Source organism: Zonotrichia albicollis, chromosome 1 (assembly GCF_047830755.1).
Source record: "Zonotrichia albicollis isolate bZonAlb1 chromosome 1, bZonAlb1.hap1, whole genome shotgun sequence".
Classification (NCBI taxonomy): Eukaryota; Metazoa; Chordata; class Aves; order Passeriformes; family Passerellidae; genus Zonotrichia; species Zonotrichia albicollis.
The window spans coordinates 25,482,366-25,508,956 of NC_133819.1; the positions used below are offsets into that span (position 1 = coordinate 25,482,366).

Here is a 26,591-nt window from a genome sequence, read left to right on the forward strand (position 1 = left end):
GCACTTTCAGAAGAATCTTTCTAACACTGCAGGTAGTGGAGCACTGAGGTTGGTTGGCAAAGCAGTCAAGCAGCTGTTGCAATAACTCTTATGGACCAATTGGATAAGTGTGTCTCAAGGACAGCATGGAAATGTTGAGTTGGCCTTCTGGACTTCAAAGCCTTCTCTTTTAATTAAAAAAATAAGCCTTCCAGCCTTTTCTTTTTATTAGCTTGGATGTGAATCCTTGTCCATGGGGACTTACTCACATAGAAAGCCTTTGCAGGACAGCTTCTCAAACTATCCTGGGAAAGCAGATCCAACAAATAGGCAGCAGGGTTATTTCCAGTATGTCTAACAGGGATGAAAAGCAGCTCTGAAAGACAGGAGCCTTGTCCTTAAATGGACCTCTGGATTGGTTCATTCTTCAGGTTTAGCGCATCACTGGAATTAAAGGCCAGCTTTTTAAAGGACTTTTGTGGTATCACAAATGAGAAAAAAACCCCTTTGCTTTCCTTTTTTTTTCTGAACACCATAATTCATTAATCTTGCTACCACAGTCAACTGGCTCAAACCACATTGCATATATTAGTGGCATCTTTGCATAAAAATTTTTATTATTTTGTGACACAAAATAGCGTGACACAATCATTCCTGTTTGTTGCAGAGCATGCCAGGGAAATTGGGGAGACAGAATTTGTAGTGTCTCCATTACAAATCTCATGTTTCATGGCTGGGAAATACAGAATTTATACAGATAAATGGCAATGAACCATAACTAAAAGATGAAAACATAGGTCCAGAGTCCCCAGCACCATTAAGTGTCAATAGTACATCAAGTCTGACCCAAGAAGGGAAAAGTATGGCCTGCCTTCTCAAAAGGGCTTACCATTTTAAAAGAATCTCACCATCTAAAAGGGATCTTCACAACTAAATATGCCATTTTTCATTTTTGTGCACATACAGATCAAGGGAAGGCTGTGAGTCCATGGCTTATAAATACTTCTTAATCTCATTTTCTTTAGGAAGTGCTAAGATCTGGTCTCCTTTACTTCGCCTTCTATTATTTATTTTTGAATCCAAAGCCTCTGTTCTTTAGAAGATGGGAAAAGTTGCTTTGAAGTTAATTTTATATGTAGAAGCAAATCCTGACCATAAAAATGCTGTCAGAGGGTCACATCACTGTCAAGAGATTGAGCTGTGCTGCCATTTCCTAATACTGGGGATAAGGCAAACTCCTTCCACCTTGATCTGAGATGTAAAACTTACTCAGGTTTTATGGGTTAAAAATTGTAGAATGCAAATTAAAATTTGGGAGGACTTTTTCCTTTGTTATTATCAGCATTCCTGCACCCAAATTCTCCAAGAGTGCCTCTGAACTTGCATTTTGCATGACTATGGCTTTGTATTTGTGGTGTTACAGCTGACATCACACAGATGGTTTTATCACAACATCCTGTATCTCTTTCCCAAAGAGATCCCTCTATATAGGATGTTGTGATAAATGGTCCCAATGGACCACCAAGTCCTTTGCAATCTGAGCTCTGTTTCCTCACAAACCTCTCCGTTTTGTTGTGCTCTCCTTGCAGCAGTGACCTCCAGGAGCACTTTGGTTGTGCCAGAGCAGTGACAGCATCTCTGCCCCGACACTGCCAGTGGGAGAGCTGGATGTAACCAGGAGCTGTTTGGTTTCCTGAGGAAAAGAGAACACTTCCAGGAAAAAGAAAGCTGAAGACAAAACCAGGCAGAGGGGAACATGTGAACCCTAGCAACCACCACAGCAGGCATGCTTTGGCACTGCAGGAAGGGCAGGTGAGAAAAGCAAATGGGCCCTGTTGTCTGGATGATGCCACACAAACCAGGGAGGATATACTCTTCAAAATGGACAAAAATAGCATCCAAAGTCAGAGCAATAGTAAGCTTTTTGGTACAGAAAGTTAAAAGTATGCATTGGCAATATGATCAAAATAGGCCAGTCTGTGGCTGGCATATCTATTTCTATCACAGCTAGCATATGTGTGTGCATATATGGGTGGATATTTGATACTACACTCCAAAAGTGAGTTACTTGCACAAGTATTGATGTCTTTTCATTACAGGCAACAAATGCCCTTGCAGAATCAGACCCAAAATCACTCATAGCTGCTTCTATGAGGTTTGGTCACTATGACTTATTCTTATATAATTTTTCTTTTTTTTTAAAATGTACGCTTGTCTGCTTCGTGATGCATTTTTCACCATTTCAGTTTCCATCTTTTTTGGACATCCTTAATGGATCAGTAGTGAAGCCACCAAAATTAAAATGAGTCATATTTCTTAGCATAGTTTATAAAGAAAAATGTTTAACCTTACATGGTACACCTCAGAGCCTAACTGAAGAACAGCCTCAAACATTGGTCTTTTGGTAAAGTTTTAAAAACAGCAATTTAACACACACACAATGCAAACACATTTCTTAAATCTCTCTAATTTTCTGCTATTTCTCTGAGTTCACTGAATACACATAAAGTGCTTGCACCCAGATCAGTGGCATGCCAGAAATGAAGCATCTCCAGTCCTATGTGGGCCAAGTCCCCTGTCTACCTTTCCTTGGGAGTGCCAGTCTGAAGGTATTTCCCTAAAACTCTCGCTTCTGCCTTCAAGTCGCCTTTTCCAAGTGACCTAATGCAGTGAGGAGAAGGGGGGGTTTCTCTCCCTTATAGAGAAAGAAAACCTCTCAAAGCTCTCCTAAGTTCATAAATTCTCCTAAGTAAATTTATGTTCACATTTTACCACCAAACAAGTGGCTATTAAAAAGCAATGTCATCCACACACTCTATTCCCCTACAGCTCCCCACTTGCATCTCCCTGTTGGCTGGGTGTACCCATGCTCAGCCACAGCCACACCACAACCTCTTCTCCAAAGGTATGGTCCAGATATTTATCCCTAAATGTGTCATTCATAGAAAGCTTTTACATTCCTTGTCAGGCTCCCACAAGGTTAAAAGGACGGTACAGAAGGGATGAGGTGAAAAAGGACATCCAAGATGGCCCAGACCATTGGAGACAGGGATGATATTGGCATGTTCCCAATTTAAAGAGTCTCTTACAGGGATAAGAGACTCTCTTCCTCCTGAGACTGTCCAGGTGCTCTATCAGTGATGCAGCCAAAAAAGCATCACAATTTAAATTCAATCAGTAAGTGAGAGTAGCAGGATTGTGTCAAGGTGAGGGGATTGACACCTACTTTGGGGTGAGAAATGCCATGTGGTGTGTCTGTGTCCACATGGAGAAGGGCTGTGGTTTCTGAAGCTTCAGGTGGGCACCCAGAGGTAGTATGACTTGCATTAGAAAATACTTTGATGTGTTGTAATTTGGTTGCCTTCAGCATGGAAATCCTTGTTATGGTGGTTCTGTATTTTCATTTGAAGGTGCATTAAACCATTTTATTTTTCAGATCTATCAGATAAATGGTAGAACATAGCTTTAAGCAAGCTGGTAATGCACGTTTTAGGTTACTTTATCTCTGGGAATGGGCCAAAGTGGTTTCTGTCTGTGTGCGTGTGCCTGTGTAATTAGCCCGCAAAATCAGACTCAGATAAAAATAACCAGGAGATGAATGTAAATAATCAGGGCCATGATACACATCACTCCCAAAACGTGATTCCCATGCACTGACAAAACAGGGACTGTAAAAAGTTAGAGAAATCTCAACTTTCATTTCAATCCCTGGAAAACACTCTGGGGGAGCATAGATACTTTCTCACTTTAGTACCTTTCTAAAAAGGGCAGCAAAACAGAAAAGCTGGACCAATTTCCATGCACAAAGTGTCTAGGGTACTAAAGCCAGTGGCAGAGTCTAGGCAGATGTTGAGAAGGGAGGCCATGGGTTGCAGAAGTTGCAGGTTTGGAAGCAAGTTGTTGCCATGGAGGACCCCAGAGGGCATGTGGCAGCTCACACGTCCTATCCCAGGTTAACCAGCAAGGAGTTCAAGTAAAGCCAAGCTCAGGTCATCTGCTGACAAAGAAAACTTTTATATCCAACCTGTCTGGACTGCACAGCTGAGTCTGGGCACACTCAGGCATTTGGCCATCCCTCCCAAGCACTCGAGGTACATCTTTGCCCCATGGGCAGCATCATGGCTTGCACCTCAGGTAATGCCTACAGCATGTGGACATTCCTTCCTGCAACCAGGCAGTCTTGTGCATGCAGAGTAGCCTCTAGGAACCTCCACCCAACATTTTTTTCCTTCCCTGCAACAGGGCATGGCTGTGGCCAGAGGTGCCTCCACAGAGCTGATAGAAGGCTTGTGGAAACAGATCTTCAGCCATCCTACTCTTTTGTCACCTCACAGGATCCAGGACACATTGTGGCAGTGCAGGCTCCTGCTGCCACTGGAGTTGTATTGCCGTTTGTAATGATGGAAAAATTCAAGGGCAAACTCTGGAGGGCAGTCTCCCAAGACACTTTCTACAGATACTTTCCTGGGATGAGGTCAGAGAAGCTGTAAGCAGCCACTGTTGGCACACCAGGGCAATGTCTCATGCTGTAGGGAGATGGAAGGGAATGGAAATACATGGAAACATGATGCTGTCAGAAAGAACTATAGCTGTAAAGTTTCATAGTGTGATTTGTGAAGCTGACAACACCTGCCATAAGTCACAAAACAAAACAGAAATGTGTGGGAACTGTAAATCTTTCTGAGCACAATTAGTGTAAACCCTTGTTAAGTTTTTTCACAAAGAAGGACAAACATCATAGAAATTCCAAATATTGTTTTACTGTTCCTAGCCTTGTCTCTTCTCCAAACAGTAGTCTGGAGACCACCTGAGAAAGGACACTTTATCTTTCCTCACTGCTTCTCACTCTATTATTTTTATCCTCTTTTTATTTTTTTGCACAGGAAGGTAAACCTTCTTTTTGAATCCCAAGAGGAAAGGCACAAACACTTTCAAGACAACTGTTAATACAGTAAGAGGTAGGAGACAGGGAGTTATAAAACCCAATGCCTTATCCCATGATGGGGAGCCTGAGATGGTGGGATGGGCTGTGGTGAGTCTGCAGCTCTACATTTCCATGTACTTTGACACTGCCCAGCCTGTGGTACAGGTTCATTTGCGTCTCATAGGAAGAGAGGCTGAGTTCCAGACCAGCTGGGTGAATCCCTGACCAAGCTGATTTTCCACTTGCCCTGTGTTTCCACAGCAGAGTGATTGCTGACATCAGGAACTTCAGAGAAGGCGCAGCAGAGCAGCCTGGTTCTGCTGACTGGGAAAGTGCCAAGCACAGAGAGGCTGACCTGGCCTTTCCAAGTCAAACCTCTCCATTACCTCCTGTGGGTCACAGCCCATGTCACACTGGCTAGCAGAGTACAGCAGATCTTGTGGGAGGATGGGACTGTGTATGACCTATGGGCTATTCAAGGGTTGCTTCAGCCCCAGAGAGTGGATGGGAATAGTGCTGACATCCTCTTACATCATTTGGCCTGCAACAGCCCAGCTATATTTCATTTTCCTATAGGAGAAGAATAAATAGATGGCACTACTCAAAAACATCCCTTTTTCCACTGGAATGACACTAAGTCAGTCCAGTAGTTCTTGAGGTTTATGCTCAGCTGTAGTTTTGCTTGGAATCTGAACATCTCTAATAATAGAATGTGCGCGGGGGCGTAAACGGCCCTGGAATCCGGCTATCTGGTGAGGGGCGAAGGCCAGGGCCCCTGCGCATCAGAAAACAGCCCCCCTCGGCGTCTTTGGCCTCGGGCTGAGCTGGGGGATAGCTCGGAGCAGCGCGGTGAGAGACGAATTAGGAGGCGACCACTTGCTGGGGGTAAACTGTCGGTTTATTACAGAAGAACCAACAAGGAGGGGAAACACCCAGCAAATAGCCCCGAACAAGGGGCAGGAGAGGGTTTTAAGGGAAAAGGGGGGAAGAAGGCAGGGAAACCCGGCTATCCAATAGAAATACATATTTGGAGGTACGAAACATAACTGATATACTAAAGTAACCAACTGTTATCAATCATAGGAGGGGCTCCGGGGCTACAGCCAACCATACCTCCCAGAGAAAAGAAAATTCTCGAAACCTGGGAGGAGAAAAAGAGTGATTGACTGACCCCAAGGAGGAAACAACTTTCACTTTATAAGAGAAACCAAGGGAGGAGCAGTTTCATTTCCATAGCAACCTAACTGGCAGGGTAGCAGCAGGAAGTAATGCAGAAAATGGGGGGAGCAAACTAACGAACTTAAGAACACACCACAGCAAGAATGGACATCCCCAGTTAATTTTTGAAAGGGAGAAAATTGCTTGGTTTTTCCTCTAATGAATACCTCTGAGCTCCTGCACTGAAGGGCAAGGCAGGTGGTAAAAAAGAAATTAATTCTCTTCCTCTTTTTCTTGCGCCGTCTCCAACATTCTCACTCCCCAGTGCCAACAGCATGCCACAGCATTTTTAAACTCAGTCACCTGCTTCAAGACAGAGACATATTTTGAAGCAGCCATTGCACGTCCCCCTGCTCAGCTATGTACACCTTCAATGAGGTGTGACATGGGATGTGGATTTGTATCCTGACACAATCGTGTTGAGGGTCTCCATGTGTACTTAACACTTACCGTCCACTTACCACTCAGGTGAGCAGGGTATGGAGTCATTTGATTGCCAGTATGACCAGCACTGCCAGGCAATGCTGGAGCACTTCTGATCACTTGTTTGCAGAGCCTTGTGCTCAGGACCCCGGGCAGGGCCATGGAGCAGCATCCCCCTGTGTGCAGGGTGATGGGATGTGCTGCATGTGCAATGCTGAGTGCTGTGCAGCCAGGCCCACAGACACAGTGGGACAGAGGGGCACAGGAGCTGCTGGCCAGGGAGGAGCTCTCACAAGGGGGTGCCTGAGCAGCACCCCTGGGCTCACACCCCAACACATCACTGACTGCCCATGAGAAAGCAGCTTGCCACCTTCTCTCACTATCAGGTGTTCTGCTGGCATGCAATATAGTGATGCTAACTAAGCCAAGGTTTCAGCATGGCTGTTTATGGACACACGTTTTATCTCAGGTTCTTAGGTAGATTTGCTGACTATAGATTGTTCAAGAAGCTTTATTGATTTAATAATTGTTATTGACCATTTTAAACGCTAAATATGATCAAGGCTTAATATCAGAATTATGACAGAGATATGTTATTGTCCAATGCATTGTAATTTAAGTAACAAGATTTCATCTGCCCATCTTATGAGTACTTTTGAAATAGAAATATTAACAGAAAGCTAAGTATTCTCAAATGCAACAGATTTACCCAAAATATTTATGTACAATTTACACTTAATTTCACAGTAAATTGCAAGCTGACTCCAAATCAATGGTCTGATTTGTTTTCTACCTGTGTTTGGAGATGCCATATGAACTAGTGGCTAAAGGAGACAAGAATGTATTAATGACATTTTACAAGTCCCTGGTGAGAATTCATCTCAAATGCTGTGTATCACTTTGATGTTCCCCTTTCATGAAGGAACTTGAATTGGTGCCCACGACCAAGCAGTTAGAATCAGTGACCCTGGAGTTATCTTTCCAGTCCTGTTGTCCTGTGTGCCAACTGGCATATGAGAATGAGCTGAATCGATTTATTTTTCACAACTATTCAAATAATTGCAAGAGCACAACCTCACTTCAAAGCATACGCTAGATTTAGCTGCAACTATAGGGCATCTCATTTGGGTTGAAATTACTGACTGGGATGTAGACAAGGACACAGCTGTGTTTCTGGCATTTGAAAATGCATTGCACTTGGATCTTGGTGAGGTGATTTCTCAATTCCACTGAATCACGGGTAGTTTTACCACTAGTTTTAATGTAAGATCATCACTTCTAGAATTAGCTGAAATCAGTGCTATTATCCATATTTACAATGATATTGTTGAGATCAGAATCTGGTCCTTGTTTTCCCTTTTGGTGAACTAATATATTTAGAAGCAGAATCTTAAATTCCTCTTTGTAAAACTCACATCTCCAGGCCCTTCTACAGCACCAAATTCTCTGTAAGCATCCTAGCTCTCCCAATGAAGATTTCACTTCCAAGCCTTCTGCTCGAGATCTTTCTTTCCCTGAAATGTTTATTCCCATTCAGGATGGAGTGCATGGAGTCACCCAGGGTGGAGCAAGCTGCCCTGTGCTGTCTGGTCTGTGGTAACCTCCATCCCTGCATATCAAAGGTTCCTGTCACTGTGCTGAGGGAGGCAGCAGCTTTTGCAAAGCAGCTACTGAGAAGGAACTTGCCAGGAGGGATGCAAGGCACAGAAGACACAGGCTCCCGAGGACGCCAGAAGCGTAGGACCCAAAATAACCACCTGGAGTTGCTTATGCCTGTGTCTGGCCTTGCTGGTTTTACTCTTTCAAGGGCTCTTGGGCACGAGGGGTGTTTGTAGCATATAACCCTAAGCATCCCACCTAGTGACCAATGTGTGGTGGCAGCTGTTGTGGCCATTTTGGCAATGTGTGTCCGGAGCACCTGCAGCAGGCAGCCTTCCCTCCTGGGCTCGGTGCAGCAGAGCTGCCTGCCTTGCTTCATCCCCTGCACTGCGTGCCCTGGATTGCTCTGCGTGTACCCATGCACACACACACGTCCCTTCTCCCCTTTCACCTCCTCCCCTCGGGTCCAAATGGATCCATGAGTCACTGAGGGAAGTGCCCCTGATGACCTCACAGCCATAGAACCAAACATGAAGCATCAAAAAGCAACCTCATGCGGGAACTGGGGACCAAGCGAGCTGAAGCCCAACTGGTCAGATGTTCACATCTGGGGTTTTATCACTTTCACAGCATTTTCTAAGCAATAGTAGTTCTTCACTGGAAGAGTTTGACAGATATTCAGACTTGGATGAGGTACATAAAAATTTTCATCTGGGATATTATGTGATATGACTGACTGAACAAAATGCAAGTAACTGAATTGTCATAAGAGAAATGGAAATGTTATTTAAAGCTTAAAGGTTGTTTTTAATCTACAAATATATCTGGCACTGATTGTAATAGAGAAGTTTAATATGACCATTAAGCAGAAGTGTGAACTTTTGCTGTTGGTGCTGCTTGTACATCATTAAAAGGGATGGAGAAAGTCATTAGGGAAAAATTAAATTGTCATAAATACCAGCAATATTTCAGTGTCCATGTGAGGATGCATGTTGGTGTATTTAAATTGGTCAAGATTTTCTTCAATGTTTTCTGAGGCAGGAAAAACATTTCTTTCCATTTATATGACTTTTAAAGTAATGCTAGAAATTATTTTCAATAACACAAATACTACCCTGAATGGGAGCAGAGCTCTTGTGGTGCATTTGAGGGCAGTAAATCCTATTTTCTACCAAGATTAACAGGTTTTGCAGGCTGAACGTGCCTGAAGGCAGTTGTACTCTACACACCCAATTTTTTACAAAACACAGCAGGACAGGTTCATGTCTGGTATAATCCCTTTGCCTCCAGAACATTTCAGTCTTGGCAAATTGGTCTTAGAAGCAAGCATATGCTCCAGGTTTCCTGTCAGGGCCAGTTTTTCTTCTATTCCCCCTAGACCAGCTCCGTTTCCTGGGCTTGGACCTTTTCTTTACAGGGGCAGGACACTTGTGACACTTGACACAAGACAAGGTCGGCTCTGCGCAGTCCAAGCAAGAAAAATAATACTGATCTTCTTTCAGTGGAGAAATGGTGCAAAAATCAGGGATTGGCAGAATATCATGGTACAGACTTCATTCATAGGCCCTGTATGGAAGTGGTTTGGGCTGCAATCTCACCCAACAATCCTTTTTCTTCCTTGGAAAGTCTTCAGAGATCCAACACCTTTCCACTTGTGCAGGTGATCTCTTGTGCATCACAGGATGGTGTGAGCCGGACCAGGAGCTTCACACTATTTTAATGTGGTGGCCTCAGGTTTGGGTTCAGTTTGGGATTTGGAGCAACAGCTACCAGCTATCAGCTATCCACATGAAAATGTGGCCAGGTTTGCTGCTGTTTCCCTGGGTTGCGGCAGCCATCGTTCGTGGCTATGCATGCACCTCACTACTGCTACACCCATGCAAACTGTACCTCACCACGGGAAACGAGCTGATCCAGTTCAAATTCTCCTCTCTCCCTGTCAACACACAGAAATGAAGATAGAAACTGCTGCCTCCGTGTTGCTCAACACGCCGGGCATTTGAAAGGGCTTTTAGGTGAATGTGGAGCCAAAGTGTCTGTCTCCGCCCACTCTCCTTTTGCCAAAGAGGTAAGAGGGAAAAAAACCCCATAAATATAGTCTCTGTCATTGTTCTCTGATTTCAGTGGGTTGCTGGAAGTGTGTGTGTTCTGCAGAGTTTCTGCAATAAAGCACCTCCCTATTTTGGAGGGGAAGAAGTTCTTTTCTGAGCTTGCAATTGACTCAGAGACTTGTTTGTCCTGCAGGAAGAGTTGCAGGATTAACTTTGAATACTTTGATATTCAGTAATAAAAAGGACACACCAACATGAGGATTTGGGGAGGCTCAGTATGTCCTTCCTTCTTGCTTTTTACACACCTAGAAGCTGGGCATGAATGACAGATTGCAGCTTCAGTCCTGGAAACTGTCTCTTGAGGCTTAATCCAAAGACCAACAATGACATCATGAAAGCTGGTCCTGCTCCACTGAAAAACCAAGCAGCTGGCTGCAGGTGTGACTGCAGTCAGACTCTAATGGCCAAATTCACAGCAGAGAGAGGCTTCAGTGAGGTCAGCTGAAGCTGCCAAAGACAGAAGCACTGTAAAGCCATGCCCTTCTCCAGGGCAGCAGCTCACCCTCCTGTACCAGTGCATGATTCAGAAATGAGGCAGTGACTTGGACAGTGTACATGTCTCTTTTTGGTGACAAGGAAGGAAGAGGAAATGCTGACAGCATCAGCCCAGCATTCTCTCAGGAAAGACCTAAACACCGGAGAAGATTTATAGCTCAAATCAGTGTAAGCTCTCCAGAGCATCTAAAGCATCTCAGGAGAATATCACCTGAAAACTAATTAAGCTCCATAGTGTGCTAACTTGGATATTATCCCTAACCTCCATTTTGTGACCTATAAGTACTTATTCATTCATTCTGCACACATTCAGAAATCACAGATCAAAGCCATGTTTCTCAGACTGCTCAGCAGCAAACCAAATCTTTTTGGGAGGGATGATAAGAGATGGAGTTGTAATGGGGCAAAGGATCCAGTGGTACAGGGTGTATTTCTTTCACTCAAGAAGCTGATAAAAACATTTGTCTCTAAGTCTTATTCACAATGGCACTTCTGATACAAATGAGTTAGAGTAATAGCAAGTGAAAATATTTCACAGTGGAACCAGAGAAAGAAACAAATCTGTAAGGCAGCTTTTGCTACGCAAGATCAGTGTGATTGCTACAGAATTTCTCCTCTAAACCTTCCAGTAGAACATCCACACCTACACACATGCTTGGCATGAAACACTCCTGTGAAAGCATTACCTCTGTAGAGGAGAAGAGGTAGGTATGACTTTCTCTTTCAGAGTCTCAAACAAAGAACAATATATACTAATCACAAAACTCTTCGTTAATTCTGTCAGCTTGGCTTTTGAAGTCAAGTATCTTACACCCCATCCTTAGGAAGCATCTTTCTGTTCTTCAAGTCACTGGAAGAAAATAATTTTCCACCAGCTACCAAATCTGTGGAAAATATAGAACTCATCATATCTCAAAATGAGTTTCATTTCAAGGAAAGTAATCAGTGCAATTCCAAAAAATTAAAAAGCAAATCCTGAAGTTTTTTATAAGTTGCATTAGACGTAGTTAAGAGTAATGGTATAATTACGTGCAATGAAGTAGGTATGCTGCAGCACCTTGCATTTCTTGAGCAGACTGGGGTTCCTACCCCTCTGCAAGGTCCACACAGCTGTCACATGAGAAGGACTGAGTGCCACAAATCTAAGGCTGCAGTGCTGTCCTTCCAAGGTCCTGTGGCACCAGCAGGTCTTTATGGGCAATGGGAAACCAAATGTCTTGAGCTAAACTTTGGTGACATCAGCAGGGTTTACTTGTCTCGCTTTAGAATATGAAACATTTTCAATGACCTTGCACTGACAGAAAACTGCCACATGACTTTAGACTCTAGTGTGAGTTGCATCATTCCCACAGCATCAATGCCATGTCAGCAGCTCACGGTGCAGGATGGCTCGTCCTGGGTTTGGACTTATTTAGAGGCCTCTCCTGCTGAGGGCTGTGTTCCTCCTAAGGAGAGCTTTGCATTTGCCTTCAAAATATAAATTCCTTTGGGAAAAGGAAGGAATGGCATCTGATTTATGAAATTGTGGACCACTTAGAATGGGCAATATTTTTTCACCAGGACTCTGCTAGATGAAAAATGCATATTTGTCAACACTAAAACTTTCCAGGAATGTCCCACTTCACCAACTTATTTTCACATATAAAACTGAGAAGAAATTCCCTCAAAATTAAAATCTTTTGTTCTAATATTTTCAAAAATAAAAACTTGATGTTTCTTCACAAAGACAACTTTTTGTTTTGAGATGCATTTCAGCATACTTTGAAATAAAATTGAAAACATTTTTTAAAATCTCAGTTTCAAAATAAAACAGTTCATTTGGGGATCAAACAGAATATTTCATTTAAGTGGTCAGAAAGGCTTTTTATTCTTTGGAGCTGATGATGAATCAGAAAAATTCTTTCTTTCCATGACTCCGGTATATGCTGTTTTGAAGCTGCTTTGATATCTGATATTTATTACCTTAATCTCATTTGTGCCTTAGCATTACTGGCTATAATGGCTCCATGCTTGCCTGATGTTAGATGTTTAAATGCTATAGCCCTGAATAGTGCTGGAATGGAAGACCACTTAGGGATCATGAGTACTGTTGACATAAACCAAGCAATTATGATGGGACTGTTGACCTAATTGATCCTATTGATCACTGAGAGACAAATACATAACATGTCCAAGTCACATAAGTTTATGTCCAAATAACATGGACATAAATAGAGGATATAAAAACAGTGAATTTTAATTATAAAATAATTTGAATGTATGAGAAAAATCAACTCAAAAGAAATTTAGATCTCATGGCATTCAGATTTACTTTGAATCTTTTTTTAAATTGGATCTGAGAGCTGATGAAGAAGTTGCCACATTTTCAATCACTAATAAAAGTAACCTTGAGACAAAACTGATCTGAATATAGGTATTTACTTTTACAAAATAACGTATATTAGTGCTTGAATGCACTGACTTGGGACTACAGGAAAGCTGCCCGTCATCTGCATTTTATGAGTACATCTCTTTTTTTATGCAAACTCTAGGGAATGTTGTTTTTTGTGTGGCTGTTTTTCAATATGTTAAGAAAAATACTTTTTTTTTTTTGGAAAAGAAAAGGGACTTTTTGCCACCAGAAACCCAGAATTATCGCATTAGGACCACCCTGGCTGGTTTCTCTGTGGAGTTCTAACTTCAAGGAAGTAGTATGGACACAGAAAGTTGTTTAAACTGAGAAGACTATATAGATTTCTATTGGAGGTTTTGTTTCTCTATTTGGTTTTAATAGAGCAGTCATTATAAATTAATGAAGTATCATACAGACTTTATTCCTACTGTTTAGAGAACTATTATCTCCCATTTTCAGAGACAAAAATGAGAGTATCCTGAGGATAAAGCAAATTCCCAAAGTTCAAATATTAGGAAAGGTAACCAGGGTCTTTGAGCCACAAGCCTGCTCTTTCTGGCAAGGCCTGGAACAGGCATCAGAGCTGGAAATCTGCCTTTTTAGTCTATTTTTTTTTTTCTGTGGGCAGGGCAACCCACAGGAGTGACCAGCTATGAAATTCCTAGGCAGTTCTAGGTTTGGATCCTGAAACTACCCTCAACTAAGTTTCACAATTTTGATTCAAGCATTTATTATAATGTTATTTATACTTAGACAATGAAATCTGAGCATGTACCAGCTGAGCCTTTGAACTGTATCCCTTCTTCTTAGTGGTCTAGTCGTCTTTCCACAGTAAATATGTTAGGTACAGTGATCACTGATAGAATGGGCTCAGCCAATTCCACATGGAAAATACTTTATGTTGAGACATCGAGAAGTGTAACACTTATAGCTGCAGCAGGACAGACGTTTGGAAACAGGCTTTAATCCTAGCTATGATGACAAGAGGAGTCTGTGTTTCAAGTGGTACAAAGAGTGGTTTCAGGTCCTCAGGCCAAATTTTCAAGGTCAGATGTGTATACAGGCAGCTGAACAAATGGTCTCAGAGAAAACATGCACAGAGATGACATGTAAGAAGAAAAATTTTCTTCAGTTTACTCCTACTTGTGTTTGTTTTCCCTACTCAGATGGCTCTAGCAACCTCCCCTCCATCTCTCCATCTTGTCAGGATATAAGTTTATGCTCTGAAAGTCTGCCAAAATGCTTTGGTGTGCCAGTGGGGTCCTACAAGATGGTCAGCTTATTCTGGAAAAGAAGTCATATTTTGGATCCATCTTCATCCCACGTCTCCAAACTGCTCCATCCAAATGCAGACCCCACATTGCTCTGCCTGTGCTTTTAGCAGTGCTGCAGCATGCCCAGGTGTGTGCTTCAGAGTGACCAAACACACAAGGGAAGAAGACTGGAGGGTCATCCAGGTCACCCACTGGCAACTGGAGTTTCCCTGATACGTTTTCCCTGTAGATTAGGCAGCACCGATCAGATGCTGTGGGAAACCAGGAGGTCAGACAAAATACTCACAATTTGGAAATCTTACTGGATACCTCTGCATTGCTGTGAATACTGCCTGTTTCAAGGTGTCTGGTAAATGTTTTTGTCATTGTAAGTAACAACCTGCGAGAAGAAAAGGAAATAGACAAACAAAAGGAAACCTCATCCAGAACTAGGTGGCCATGTCCTGCCCCTCCTGTCCTTCACAGGCAAATTGTGATGGCTCTCCTTTGTGAAGAGATTCTTTGAAACTTCACATCCGAAATCTGATGGTTTCCTTACACTATTGTTCATACCATGATCAACTGGAAATGCTCTGAAATTTTAGTTGTGCTCCCCCAAAAAACACCAACCAGGATTTATTCTCAAATGTATCTTTTGATTAAGAAAGCAACCATTACCACTGGCAGAAAAGCAATTTCAGTTAGATGGTAGTTATTTGAAAAAACAAATCAGTTTTTCCCAGACAAAATCAGATCATACAAACAGGAATCTCTACACCTGGCGCAGCTTTCCCACATACAGAATTCAAAGTCTTTACAGAGGATACAGCTACTGGACTTGTCCATGCTGAAAATGAATCCCAGCCCTTCTGTGAGCCAGACCACCAAGCACTCTGCTGTCCTTCATGTGCAAGAGGGAGGAAGGTGGGGAAATAGTAATTTTCCCTCTCTCACATTCAAGAGTTAAGTTCTGCTATCTGATCACTGGACTCACTCATGTCCATGTGGAGTCACTGCTTATCTTGCAGGGCTTCATGGCTTGGTGGTCCCTTTGGAACAGTCCACCTGCACTATGCTCTTGACTCTTATATTTTTAAACTTTCTTCTTTTTTCCTCTTAGATTTTGCAGCAATAATTGAGCCCCTTTGGTTTGTCTCTGAGGAGAGGAAACTCAGTGACTCATAATTACCTTGCATGCCATTTAATGAAATTGAAGGAGCACAGTAACATCCATAATCTAACTCTTTGAGCTTGTTAAGCCCCAGTTCTGCATATTTCCAAGTGCTAATATTCAGACATAAATGGAAAAAGGTTAAAAGGATTCAGTGAATTTGTAACAAATGTGCCCTTTGTGTATATGAATTCTGAGTTGTCTCTACTGGACATGGTGTGTTGGTTAATCTTGCTATGAATACCAAAATTACCTCCTTGTTAGCAGGGCTCACTGCTGTTATTACTGTAGTCCAGTGAAAAGGGCATTGACTTAGGTGCTAAGAGACTCAGTTTCTCATCACATCACTGCTACTGTCCTGCCATTTGTCATAGGACAAATTCCTGCATCTATTTATTTCTGTTCCTGTTCCCAGCTGGTGCTGTCTTGTGTATCTAGAGTTGAAGCTCTTTGGGACAGAGACCTCCTTACATACTCAGTGTCAGATCTCAGTTAATTTCTTAATGAAGTAGTAACAAATGACAAGCAGGTAAATGTTAAATGAAGAGAAGTTCCATCTAAAATTAATGAACAACTTAAAAATTGAGCATACTTGGTATGAAATTTAAAACAGCTTTATCAACTACAGTTTCAGCAGCCTTAGATTATCTGGTGCAGGAGGTGATGCGTTCTGCAGAAGCTTCTTCTATGTTTTAAATACAAGGCCTTTTAATAAATAAGCACTGAACAAAAGCAAGATAGCTGATCCCATGCCTTTTCAGCTTTACCTTGCTTCCAGTTGGCCTGCTTTTGTCGTGTCACTTTCCACATAGATTTTTGCACTGAAAATGAAGAACTCAAAGGGAGAAGTTATTACAGAGGAAGATTGAGAGGTGATCAGAGATTACCTGGAGTGAAGGTGTATGAGTTCTGCAGCTGAACTGAGAGCAAATGATCAACAAGAAAAGAAATAATAAAGAAGCAGGGACCAGAAGAGAAGAGAGGCAGCGCTTTATTTATTAAGTGCCATCAATGTTTAAGGCATAAGGTAGAAATTCCTGAACAAAGTAATTCACAGTTTAAGAGTAAAATTGTACCTTTAAGAGGGGTAAAAAAGCCCACACTGAGGCCAAGAAACCACTTACTGAGATTTCTCAGAATGTTTTCCAGCAACACTGGGGTCTGCTTTCCTCCCACCACTTTGGCAGGAAAGGAGTTTGTCTCCATAAATCACACCTCCCTTAGAGGCCACTGTCACCTTCATGGATATCCTATGTTTCCCCTGTGGCTGCTGTTCAACCACCAGAACTGTGCCTCTGCAGCACTACATGCTCAGGAAAGAATAAACAAAGAAAAATGTAAAGAACAAAACTGCCAACTTAGTGAAGGAGTACAACTAAGGAGAGCAACTAAGCTCCACACAGCTTCTCACTCTCCCCCCCTCACTTCATCCCTCAGTGGGATGGGGAATAGGATCAGAAGGGTAAAAGTGAGAAAACTCATGGGCTGAGATGAAGATAGTTTGATGAGTAAGGCAAAAGCTGCACATGCAAGCAGAACAAAACAAGGAATTCATTCACTGCTTCCTATGGGCAGGCAGGGGTTCAGCTATCCCCAGGAAAGCAGGACTCCAGCACGTGTAATGATGACTTGGGAAGACAAACACCATCACTCCAAACACTCCTTTCTTCTTCCCCCCAGCTTTATATGCTGAGCATGGCACCATATGTTAGGGTGTCCCTTGGGCCAGCCGTTCTGGCCACGTCTCCTCCCAGCTCCTTATGCTTGCTGTGCAGTGGGGTGAGAAGCAGAAAAGGCCTCAACTCTGTGCAAGCCCTGCTCAGCAATAGTTAAAACATCCTTGAATTATCAACACTGCTTTCCAGCACAAATCCAAAACACAGCCCTATACTAGCTACTATGTAGAAAATTAACTCTATCCCAGCCAAAAGCAGCACATTCTCCATCCCTTATTCCATACCATTTACATCATGATCCCACACCTTCCAATTCATCCTCACTAACCACCACCCCCTTCCCATCCTTTGATGGAATATACAGATATCATTCCCTTAGTCTATGGACAATCCCTGTATTATATGTTCATAGAACACCCATAAAATATCCACAAAATGTCCATTGAGTTAATTTCATCCATGACTTTGAGTTCCACCTGTCAGGGGAGTCACTTAGGACAGAAGAGGCAGTGTTTTAACATGTGTCATTGGGCACCAAAACCAGTTCAGGTCAGCTCACTGTTGCACTTGCTTCTCCCAAGACTCGTCCTCCACTTCTTTATGTGGTTCTTGCTATAGTAATTGCTATAAAGCATAATTCAAATCATGGGTGACAGAGATTTAGAGTATTTCCATTACAGCTTTCATCCCTGATTCCCTGGTGCCTGTTTATAGGTTTTAACATGATGAACTCTTCCCCTTGCTTTCAGCCTGGCTAGTAACCTTAAAAGCTTCCTCAGGAAGAGGACCAAGGCTAGTAAGTAGCAGGGTATGCAAGCATAAGGACTATTGAAGAATCCCCATCATCTCTAGCTAAGCAGCCAGTCCTCTCTCCACTTGGGTCTGTCATGTTTTCATCAGAAATATCTACTGTTTTATACAGTGTTATTTTTGGTTGTCTTGGATTTTTTTTTTATGTTTATGTGTCTGTAGCTGATGAAGTTTGGTCATTGATGAGCTCCCCTCAGTATCTATGGCAAATTACAAGGGCACCTGTCTTGGCTGTTGCAACACAATGGCCTTTACATCATTTGAACACTTCATGATCCCATCTTAGCATGGCTCAATACCTAAGGGTTTCTCTGAAGTACAACAATTTATGTGATGGGACAAAGTGTAAGACAGACATTGTATTCCAGCAAGCTGCTCTGTGCTAATACCTTGACATCGACAACCAGAAACAACAACAACAAACAGGGTAGCCCTCTCTTTTGGATGTAGGGTGGAAATAAGACATGTAAAAACTGCCTGAATTCCCAATGTCATTCTTGAGCATGGACCTCATGTAAGGCCCAGGATCCTAGCCTCTCCTTCACTCCCAGCATGTGCTGGTGGTGAGGAACTGATTTTTGTTATAATCTAAAAGCACTATCGTGTTGGAAACAGGAGGAGGAAATAATAGAAAACCACAGCTCCATAAGTGAGAAAGCTGCAGAAAGGTAGTGAGCCCTCCAGACAGAGTTCTTGGAAGCCTGTTCTCCTACCACTGAAAGGAGATAAAATCTAGCTGAGGACAATCATATTTGGCCTAGCATGACCCCTGCTTTTAGAGTAAGAATCAGAAAGAAGTATGTGGCCTTGCAAGCACAGAAAGGTATTAAAGTCATCCACCCTGTAAAGAGCCATTAGGTTAAAAGGCCACTGATTAGAGGTGTTTGTTTCCTGTACCCATAATTTTCATACCAGGAAATATAAGACTTTTTGTTGCCTTTTCAGAAAATACCAAGGCTCTAATATCTACCATGCCAGAGTATGAAACAAAAAAGAAAATAAGAATTCACTTCTGGTTTACAGCTGTTGTCCCAATAGTTATATATGCTCCAATAAAATATTACAATGGTCCAGGGAGACTTATTTGCCAAGCCACAAGCACATCAGGCTGCAGAAATAAACAAGGGCCAAGAGAAAAAAGTCAGTCCTGTTGGAAACCTAGTATGCTATTGCCAATCTTGTGATACTGTAAAATGCTACTTTCCGACCTCCAAACCATGAAACTAAACATACATATATACTAGATATTTTTATTTGCCTTCTACAATCCCCAAAGATTCAAACGTACAATCTTCTCCCCACCATCGTGAGGGCTTAGCACATTTCTTTTTTAACAAAAGCTGAGATTATCATGCAATTAAGTGGCTCTAGGCACTGAGCCTTAAAAAAATACCCTTTAGAGGTTCCCTTTCAAACAATGAAAGATGGTGAGCAGTGAGAGAGCTGACAGAGGAAAGGAGATCGTGGCAAAGGCAAAGGTGAGAGTGGCCAAGCAGGGTTAGTGACAGTCTCAGCTAATCCACGAGTGGGGTCTGACCCAGAAGTCCAAGGAAGAAAGCAGCAAACACACAAACCTCCAGCCTTGGTGTTTGGCTGCAGCTCTGCTGCTCTTGATCTGCAATTCCTCCGGGAAATCCCACTGAGATTTTTGGCTGGGACTTTGGAACAACTGGAGAGGAAACTTCATCGAGCCCTCTGCCTGTTTGGAGAGCACTTTATAAGTTTGTGCTGTGCTGACTGAACACTTCTGCAGTGCAAACACCAGCCTTGAGACTCGTAGCTCATGCACATGGCAGTGAAGGTTCACAGGGGCTGCCAGAAGAGGACAGTCCAGTGAGCAGGGGCACAAGGCAGCTCCTCCTGGCACAAGCTCCAGCAGATCTTATTCTTTCACTCCGCAGCTGCAAGTTGTCGTAGTATCCCGATGGGTAAATGGAATCTGTTGTTTTCTCTCAGGAGAGTTACTAATCTTTTCAGCTACATAAATACACTTCTATTATTGTCTGAGTAAATTGCCTTAGAAAACTGTTTCTTCAGGAAAAAGTTGAAATTTCTTAAAAGGAAGATGTCAGTATATTTTTCATAATTATTACACTACTTTTTTCTACCATTGTTTCTGGTAAAAATCTTCATAGTTAGGAATTAGCATATACACTCACGTTATCATATCTGCTTAAGAATCTGAGTTTACTCAATCCCAAATAAAAAGTGTGACTCATGCATCCCAGTCTCCCTTGCTCCTGTCCAAATCTCACCTAGATTTCTTCCCAAATCATTGCCGGCCTGCATTTGTTTGTTATTACAACAATTCCAATTCTTGGATGGCGAAGAGCTCTGAAAAGAAAAAGATTATACAACCCCAGCATCCGCCTCGCATTTGGTTCTCACATCCAGCCCTTCCCAGAAAGATTCCAGTTCAGCAGCACATTTTTCCAAATGCTTTATTCTGCACTCAGCAGTCTGCACTCACTCTGCCTGCCCCAGCATTAAGATGAAGGGGGTGCTATGGGAGTCAGGGCAGCGAGGCAATGTTTAGCAGATTCAGATTTCAGGTGGTCTGAGTCCCCTGAAAATGAGGGCAATGACAGAGGAGGGATCTGCTCTATTTTATACACAGTGTTAGGTGTTCATAATGATACTACTGAAATGAAGAACTATTTCAGTACGTAAAACTAGACAGCCTTTTGAATAATTTCTTTTGTAAAAACAAAAGAAACTATGCAACAGACACTATCTAGATGTAATTTCCAAATAAATCTACTCTGTGATTTTACCAGGATGTCTGTAAGTGGAATGCAGGCAAGTCCACAGCAGATTCGTTGAGATGCGTATGAATGCTTGTCAAATCTAACTTTATGTTTTAATAAAAGATTATGTTAGAAAAGAAGCCATGCCTAAGCAGAGTGCACTGGAGAAACTGTAGGCAAATCTGTACCTTATTCATGTAATTAATTTCAGTGTCTGATCCTACAGCTGAGGAGCACTTAAAGAATACAGTGAGCAGATGCAGTTTGGCTGTGTCTTCAGCAGGTACGTTTATTTGTTATCAGAAGGCTAACAATATCCCAATAGCAATTTGCATGGAATGTGCAGTTATTAAAATCAGAACAGTGGAAGAGACTGTAATAACAATTTTTGAGTCTGGCCCTAAAATTACCTGCTTAACCAGCAATTTTACTGTTGCAGCTACATGTGAATGTTTTGACTGGTCTTTGGGCCTTCTTATGCTGTAGCTCTGGAGATTTTGTCACAAGTCTTGGACTATTTTGCCCTGCAGAAACCCCAGCTCCTGGCAGAAGCAATCTGGCAGAATATCATCTTTCCTTTGTTTACTTTTTGAATCCTCAAATCTTCTTGGTTACCCAGCAAAGCTCAGCCATGTAATCTTCTAGAGGCTTAAAAATCAAAACTCGGATAAAATAAAGTCCCTGTTTCCTAGACCTAAAAATCTCCTGAATTTTAAACTGAGCTTATTACCCCAGGGTTCTCATCACTGCTTTTTTACAAAACTGGGACTGCAATACTGATTGAGGGGCTCCCAACACCATCAGCAGCACATCTCTCCTGGCTTTCAGTGGCAGCAGATCTGACCTGATGTGATTTATTAATCACAGAGTTTGTCAAAAGTACGTTTCAGCTGGCAGTTTTAGGGAAGAGGTGAGGAGAGGAGAAGCAGGTGCTATGTTTTAACAGAAAGGACTGTGCCTGTTTACCTCATAATCTAATTTTTTTACTTTATGGTTTTAAATTTCACAAAAAGCTATAGCAAAGCCACTTAGTAAACAAGGGAGGGAGCAGTGGCTCTGAGGGAGGTGGCAGCTGCTATCACAACTGCAGCTTCTGACAGAGGCCACTGTGCCCAGCTCCACGTTCAGCTTCAGAGCCACAGCCTAGGGAAACCACTGCTGTCCTGATCAAATAATGAATAGAAAAGGTTACAAAATAAAAGCAATGTTTACATTCCCCACTCAGCTTGTCATTGTAGTAAAAGCTGTCCTGGAGGGCCAGGGGTATCTGAACTTTGGTGATCCCATGCATCCCAGTTTTCTCTCCAGGCTGCACCCCAAGAGCAGCTGGAGGGGCCTGACACCTTTTCATTACAAATTCTGCACCCTAGCACTTGGCAGGCTACAGCAGCTGCTGACCCACCATGTCCTTGGGAGCTGTGACCCCTCAGAAACATGGGTTTTGCAGGGGGGACCCAGTTTAGCAGGAAGTGCAAGCCCCAAATAAACATTGTCACAGAAGAATTGCAGGGGGATAGGGACCCTTCCATGGGGATGGTCTCAGCACTTTCTGTGTGCTCCCTCCTGATTCCAAAATGAATATACAACTTCTGCCATGATCACGAGGATTTCTACCTCCTGGGCCAATTTTTGCACCTTTTTAGTCAGGGTTTAAGACAACTGAGTGACTCCAAGGTGCACTGTGCCTGTGAGAGCAGGGGGCCCCAGTCCCTTCCATGGGAAGGGCACAGGAGGCAGGACCAGCAAAAGCAGCGCAAGATTGAGTCCTTCTGACTTTCTTCCAAAAAAAATACTTGCAGAGAAACCTGGAATTATATATAAGTAAAGTTGCCTTTTGATATTACCACGTAATTTCCACTTCTGGCAAAGAGATTTTTGCCCAGGCTAATTTGGAGACATTTCCCTTCACCACATTGGCACCGCCGTGTCATTTTTGATAGAAGCCTCATTCATGGGGAGAGCCAAGGCAACCCGTTCCCCTCTCACTCCTGCAAACAGGGCTGGTTGTTGAGTCTCTTGAAAGGCTGTGTGAGCCGATAAACATGCTACACATGAACTACCTTAGGTGGAGGTGAAATACAGATGATTATATTTAAGGGCTTACAATAGTCGTTAAGAGCTTCTAACCACAGGCCCTGGCAGAGCTGGTCCTCAGCTTGCAGTGCATGTCTTGGCTACATCCTCAACTGACTTGCTGTTTGTACCCCTTGAAACAGGGCCAATCTTGTCAGTCTGGTGGCAATGGGAACAAAAATAAAAACAAAAAAAAAACCCAAAAAGAATTAAATAAAAGAAGAAGAAAAAAGAAAAAAATTCCAACTCTGTTAATAGGATTATAAGATTTGGGGAATATAATGTTGCTGCAGATCGTTTATTTTGAAAGCTGATTTCATTTTAGTGAAAACAAGCTCAGCCCTGCACACTGGGGGTTTGCAGCCATGATGCCAAACACAATCATTGCTGGTTTGAAAGATGTGATTGCTTTTTAATGTGGAAATTTCACAAGGTTACAAAAGAGGAAAAAATTAAACTCCTTTCTTATAACAAAGTCACCCTGGGATATGAGCTACAATGCCCTGACAATGTCCAGATACTCTGACTGCATTGCACATCAGAAAGGTGGATGAGTGTGATTTACACCATTTCGCAATTGGGATTTTTTTCACAGAGCTGAAAAAGCTTAAAAGTTTTGAGCAAAAATAAAAACAGCACTTTGTAAAATGCATTTGGAATTGCACAAACACAACCCGAGGGTCAAGGAAGTAGAGGGGGGATGAGTAATGTGTCCAAAGGGATAATTGTGGGGATAATATGATCTCCCCTTAATTTCTGACAGCTCTGGACCCACAGTGGCAGCCCACTCGAGGTATTGAAACCTAAGTTCCTCCTCAGGCTAGCAGACAACTTTTATATTTTGTTAGACATCAGAATAAAAAAAAAAAGATAGTCAGCATCCCTGGCCTTTTCAATAGCAACCTCCCAAAGGGCTTAAATATATTCTAGAAATAATGGCTAAGCCCCATTTTCCTGGGTGTTAGATGATGTTCTGTCACCATCTCAGAAGAACCATTGTTGTGACAAAAGCCTCATGGCACAGCCCGGACAGGGCTGAACAGGGAAACAGGCACTAGCAGGAATGTCCCAGTCAGAGGAATTCATCAGGAGGGACCAAAAGGAAAGAATTTTTCCAATATGCTCTTAAAAGAGTGATGAAGAGGGTAACAAAGCTGCCACTTTCTGAGGGGGGTGGGGAGGCGGGCCAGTGGAGACTCGTGAGCTCTCTCCTTCTCTGTAGTGAAGATGCTGCTTTTGATCTCCCCAAAGGCAGGGGTGAGGAGGGGCGTAGATCTGGAGGGAGACACAAAGGATGGAGCTGAAGCGCTGCCTCCGAGCTGGGGATGGAAATGACATGTGCGGTGCGCAACCTTTTTCTTTCCAAAGCAATTTGCTATCATTATATTGCCCGTGCATTTCCAATACATGTCAGCCTGCTCTCTTTTAACTTGGCGGGAGGGGAAGGTGCTTTCATTGCAGGGCTCCTTGCAGAAGCTCACCAGACATTGCTATTATTGCATCTGCCGGGCACAGCACAGAACGACGCTCGTTCATTAAAGGAATGCGCTTAGAGCACAGCAAATTTATTCAGTCCCTGTTAGAGAATGCTTGGGTGGGTTTAGATGTTTTCATATGCAGAAATACTCCACATTTTCAAAGCAGAACAGTTTTTCCCTGTTACTTCAATTCGGCCTCTATCTGGCATTATCAAAATAATTTAGCTTTGTTTGCCTGGATCCTGTCAGTGGTGAAAATCCAGAAAACTGCTAGAACAGTATTTATTAAGGATTTCATAAAGTTGTAAATTACAAGATGCCCATTAACTATTTCAGTTAGGATTCCTATTTAACTGTTTCAGTTGGGATTTCTGTTCTGGTCTGACTCTCATCCTTCTCTAAATATTGGGGCACAGTGCATGGTTACATATCTTCATGTGTGGAAGAAGAGGTGGGGCAAGATTTTAAACAAAAATTCAAATTACTCTTCTTCAACCAGATGCTTTCTCATTCACATGCCAAGGGATGGAGCTGAAAATCGTTCCATATGGCATTGTGCCTGGGCTGATACATTCAACTGAGGCTTAACATCCATAGGCAACACACAAAATTAATTTGGTCTCTGTTTCTGCGTTTTCAGTGACGAGTACAAGGAAAGCTATGCAGAGCAGAACAATCTCATTTTGGTTCCCTCATCTATTTTACCCTGGTGTTGGGTCAACCTCAAACAGCCTGAGTGTGAGGCAAGCCCTTCCACCAAACTTTTTTCCTCTGTTCTTGCATGGGAGGTTGGTAGCTGGGAAGGGCCTTTTTGGTGGGAGGGCAGCCAAACCCAGCCATGTCTAGCTGTTTACCTTTGGAACCAGGGTTCCTATGGCTACAGAGAGGCTCTGCAAATTCTTGGTTTCTCCTGCAGAATTTGGAAGATGACATCAGTCAGTTCCTCCAAAGACATAGAGGAGAGCAGAAGTTCTGACCACTTAGACCCATGGCCAGCAACCATCACCTATTGATAATGTAAATACCATCCTACAGCACATGGTGAAGGAGTTTCAGGAAGAAGCACCAGCAATAGCTTGCCATTGATTTATGCCTGCCCTTTCCTCTCCTGGAGCCATTGATGGGGCATTTGAAAAGGAAGGTGATGCTGCTGGGTGGTGGCAATGCCTGCAATGCCTCTCTCCAAAATGACAGAGTGAGAAAGTGCTTTCAGAGGCCTTGCGCTGCCAGGCCAAGAGATGGGCTTGGGAGACAAGATGCCTAAAATTTGCCCTGTGGTTCTCCATGGTCTCCTAAAGGAGTGCCGAACTCTAGGGATGCTCTCTCCTGCTGCCTCTCTCTTTTTGTGCAGAAGGCTGAGTAACAAAATCAAAGCACAGCTTGAAGCAAACCAAGTGCACACAGGTTTCCTCGTGGCATGACAGGCTATCGCAGCCTAATGCTAGGCTGCTAGACTAGAAGCAGTCTTTCACTGAGTTTGTCTTACTGAGAGGAAAAACTGCTTTGTGTAATAACTTTATGGTAAATGTTGGCAAAAGATTTGCACTGCATACTGAAAGAGAGACATTTCTGACCACAGCTCATGAACCACATTTATTTACTCTGGCATTTGTCCATTATTTGTTCATAGGCTTTCTGTCTCTGCTAAATGTGTTCCAATTTTGGGAGCTAAATCATTGCCAGTAGTTTCCAGGACATTCCGCTAGGCTAAGCAAAATTGCCCTAAGCAGTTGTCAGAAACCACTGGCGTAGTATTTTAAATACAGAGAATTTGAAGAAAAGAAAAGATACCAAGTGTCCTATCTGTCTGGATCCCAGATCCTGTGCGTTGTAAAAAGTTAGGGAACAGAAGCAGAGGGCTTAAAGAACAGCCTGACATTCCTGAACCATTTTCCAGAAGCAGTGGGCTTAAAGCACTGTCTTTCCTGAGCCATTTTCCATCACTTAATGAACCAGTCTGATTTAAAAATGAGGATAGCAATTAAAAATATGCATATGTATTTGTCAGCAGCTCATCAGAGAGAAATCATGCTCGAAATTCCATCTGGAAAAACCTATTTATTTCCTTCTTTACAAAAATGAACTACAAAGTACAGGAGGAAAGCCATTGCAGCAAAAACTGATAATTGCTATCAGATGGCCCAACAAAAATGCATATTTATAGTTTAGACAGGACAATAATATGGCTTTTCTAGACCAACCTGATGCATCTACTCACTATCCCATATCTGACAGAGCTCAG

At 42.6% G+C, this 26,591-nt stretch overlaps 1 protein-coding gene across 5 annotated transcripts in view; it reads right to left on the bottom strand.

Annotated features, from left to right (window-relative positions):
• Window positions 1–26,591, bottom strand: part of LOC113460621 (homeobox protein DLX-5) — a 105,421-nt gene that overhangs the window by 23,741 nt on the left and 55,089 nt on the right. The window lies entirely within an intron of this gene.